The following is a 4508-nucleotide window of genomic DNA, read 5'->3' on the forward strand; positions in this document are numbered from 1 at the left end:
TTATTGTTATATTAACATTATATTGTTATGTTATTCATTCATTTATTCATTTTCTTTCGGCTTAGTCCCTTTATTCATCAGGGGTCGGAATAAACCCCCAACCTACCCAGAACATGTTTTACACAACAGATGCCCTTCCAGCTGCAACCCAGTACTGGAAAACATCCATACACACACATATACAGGCAATTTAGTTTATTCAATACAACTACACCACGCGTCTTTAAAGTGTGGGGGAAACCGGAGCACCTGGAGGAAACTCACACAAACACAGACAGAGCATGCAAACTCCACACAGAAATGCCAACTGACGCAGCAGGGACTCGAACCAGCGACCTTCTTGCTTTGAGGGGATAGTTTTATGTTGACAAGTTATGTATAATTGACATTTATAGTCATACAGAATGCAGCAACAAATAGTATACCTCAGATCTTGAAAATAAAATAACTAGTAATAGCATAGCCTACGTTACATATGTTAGTTTATTTAATACATTTATTTAATAGGTGGCATGGTGGCTCAGTGGTCTCCTGGCTGGGTCAGCTGGCATTTCTGTGTGGAGTTTGCATGTCCGCGTGGGTTTCCCCCACAGTTCAAACACATGCCGTATAGATGAATTGGGTAAGCAAAATTGGCTGTAGTGTGAGTGCGTGTGTGAATGCGAGACTGTTTGGTTGTTTCCCAGTACCCAGTAAAGGTTGCAGCTGGAACGGCATCCGCTGCATAAAATATATGCTGAAAAAGCAAAATATTTATTTATTTATTTCATTCATTCATTTTCTTGTCGGCTTAGTCCCTTTATTAATCCGGGGTCGCCACAGCGGAATGAACCGCCAACTTTTCCAGCACATGTTTCACGCAGCGGGTGCCCTTCCAGCCGCAACCCATCTCTGGGAAACATCCATACACACTCACACTCATACACTACGGACAATTTAGCCTTCCTAATTCACCTGTACCACGTCTTTGGACTGTGGGGGAAACCGAAGCACCCGGAGGAAACCCACGCGAATGCAGCGAGAACATGCAAACTCCACACCTTCAGCACAACCTACTGCGCCACTGCGTCGCCAATTTATTTATTTATTAAATGTACTCATATTTATTACAGTTTATTCCAAAGTACAATATTTTATTTAGATTTTATGTTAAACCAAAGTAGTTCAATTAATTCATCATCTATTAAGCAACATTTTACCTTAATCAATGCATTTTTTTCCTTGGGCAGAATAAATCAATTTTATTAATATAAAATTTTTTAAAAATTCTGTTTCAACCAAGTCAAAACTATAATTTAGAGAGAAATTTATACATTTATCTGCAACAAATCACTTTCTTCTTTATTTTAAGTTGGTCCAAAGCAAAATTATACTTTGATCTTAGCGTAAAAAAGAAGTTTAAAAAACTATCTAATAGCTGTATAGTAAACAATCTAATAGCTGTATAGTAAACTATCTAATAGCTGTATAGTAAACTATCTAATAGCTGTATAGTAAACTATCTAATAGCTGTATAGTAAACTATCTAATAGCTGTATAGTAAACTATCTAATAGCTGTATAGTAAACTATCTAATAGCTGTATAGTAAACTATCTAATAGCTGTATAGTGTATCTTTTTTTTTGCGAACCATGATAAGTATTTTTAATTTAGAATAAATTACATTTGAAAGTTTGAACCAAAATTAAATTATACTTTTAAAAAAAGCACACAGAAAAAATAGCTTTAACAAATTACAGTAATTTTTTAAGTTGGTTCAAAGTATTATTTTTTTCACTGTATCATAGTATCTCCTCTGTTTTTCTTAGCTTATTCGAGTTGAATTGTGCTTTTAGTTAGGATTATGTCTTGATTTTCTCATGCGAGATCCCAAGACTTTCCTCTCATCAGGTCACTGTTCGTGGTCATGTGCATAGTGCACAATTAGTAAATTCTGTCTCAAGCACTTTATCCAGCTTAAAGCCAACATTACCTGATCCTACTGACCTGCCCAGCTCAGTTCAGCCAGTCAGACGCTTTCTTTTGCAATCTTTTACTCCCGTCTCCAACCTCAATTTCATCTTTATTACAAAATATAAATAGTTTCCAAAAATGCATGAGTGATTTTATATAAGTATCCATTTATTTTGTGTTCTATGCTTGCAAACACAGTAATATACATTGTTTGTCTCCTATACAATAATAACATGTTGTGTTTCATGATTTCTATACTTATTCATGCAGAATTTTCTCTGCATAGCTGCATTAATTGTGATAAAACAAAGACCTCGTGTTATCTCATCCATAGAATTTTATCTCGTGTTTCCTTAGCAAAATAAATGTATACAGTACTTAGGTTTAGGTGTTGAGATCCCTCAAGACAAGTATTAAAGTTATTTTTTTAGACTTGTGAGCAGAAATCTCTCAGACGTGTTGTTAAGGCTCTGAACTTTAGCCCCCTTGTTAGCTCAGGTCTTCTGTGCTGTGGCTCATGTGACGTCAGTGATGGATGCTTTGAGTAGCCAGGGCATGAGTGCTGAGTAAGTAATCCTATTGAGGCAACTTGAGCTTCCATCTCGCTTTCGGCGTGGCAATCTGTTGATCGTTTCTCAGCTCAATGAATCAGACAAAACATGTTCTTCTCTCAACCGAAGTCAGTGTAGATTGTCATCGTCGATTTGGAAAATAGATTGTGTTTATAGGGATCTACACCTATCTTCATTTGCGTTTAACTACAGGTGCTGTGCATTACAACCACGATGAAAGGAATTAAAGGAGAGACTCTTAGATGGAGTTGAACAAGTGGATTTAGGAAAGAACAGCAACATGTACAAAGAAGCGTCGGACAGTTTATTGACTCACAGGTAAGCTAATTGAGTTTTATTTTCCTTCTGTTACATTGCTTCATGCTTGAAACACAGCCAGTATGAAATGGTTGGTTTTGTAACAGTAAGGATTATCTTATTTGGTAATGTGCAGATTTCAATTTTGTAGTTGTTTGTTTTATTATAGTAAAATATACAGTATGTATATTTTGTAGATATTATTCACACTCCTGGCAAACTCTGGCTTAAAGTTAATTATTTTCAACCAGCAAGTTATTGAGTATTTTTGACTGGAAATGACACAGGCTTCTCCCAAAAGATAATAAGACGATGTACAAGAGGAATCATTGTGGAAAAAAGATATTTCTCAGTCTTTATTTACCCCAACAAACAGTGGCAGTCAGAATTTGCCAGGAGTATGAATAATGTCTGGCTTGACTGTATGTATATACATATAATTACTGGATATCGATCTAGAATTTTGCTTTTAATTTATTATCTGCTTTGTTGATTTAAACAAAACCCTTTCACTGTATTCGTCAAAGTCATAATTGCAAAAAAGATCTCTTTCTTTGACAGCTTCTGTTTACCTTTGAAATCTGTAAACTGATCTATGCTTTCTTAGGAAGAGCTGGTTTAAGTTGGGATCACAGGTGTGGGATGGGTTGTGTACGGCGAGATAGAGCCGGACAGAAAAGGATTGTTTATAGCAGCTAACAGTATTATGGAGCTCAGTGCTAAATCTGGCAGTCTCTATTAAAGTGCAGGGTGACATCACAGGTTCACTTCGGTCTGATGGTGTCAACAATGCATCTTAAGCATTGTTGACACCATCATATATATATATATATATATATATATATATATATATATATATATATATATATATATATATATATATATATATATATATATATATATATATATATACAGTTGAAGTCAAAATTATTAGCCTCCTGTTTATTTTTTTCCCCATTTTCTGTTTAACGGAGAAAAGATTTTTCTAACACATTTCTAAACATAATAGTTTTAATAACTCACTTCTAATAACTGAACACTCAGTTGGGTTTAGGGAAGGGAGTGGGTGGGGCGATCTGTCAGTCAGTCTGTAAGTCTGAATTTGAGATCTGAAAAAGCATACACAGTTGTCTCTGGTAGATTTGCAAAAACTGCAAAAAAAAAATCGTAGCTCCTGGGACGTACTTCGCACTCTCCTGAAATGTATATAGGTGTACGTATCCACAATGAGCCTGGGTTAAAAAAAGTTTTTCAAAATTTTCCTAAGACAGGAATGGGTGTTGTTGATTCGTTTTATGACAATTCTGATGAAAGGTTTTGATCTATCTCAAATGTTGACTACTGTGTATATATAAACTATGTATTTACATATAATTTAGTAGCCACATCAGGGAAGATAAAGAGCTGGATATGGCTTGAAGGCCTCGGGTTGCCAACCCCTGGTATAGAAAGACGCCTTAAAAATCTTTTTACATTTACTTGTTATGTCAATTCTAGAAGCAGCTATGTGTTTTAGCTATGGAGTAAATATATACTTTATGAAGTGCTGTAATTCACCTTTTCTATTTCTATTCTATTCAGCTGTGGATGACCCTTAATGGGCCACCTAAACTCCTCTGGGAAAGGGAGATTCATCGAGTCCCGATCTCATGGGTAGTGCTGGTAAGATAAGCCAGTGGTGTGGCA

Source organism: Danio aesculapii, chromosome 20 (genome assembly GCF_903798145.1).
Source record: "Danio aesculapii chromosome 20, fDanAes4.1, whole genome shotgun sequence".
NCBI lineage: Eukaryota > Metazoa > Chordata > Actinopteri > Cypriniformes > Danionidae > Danio > Danio aesculapii.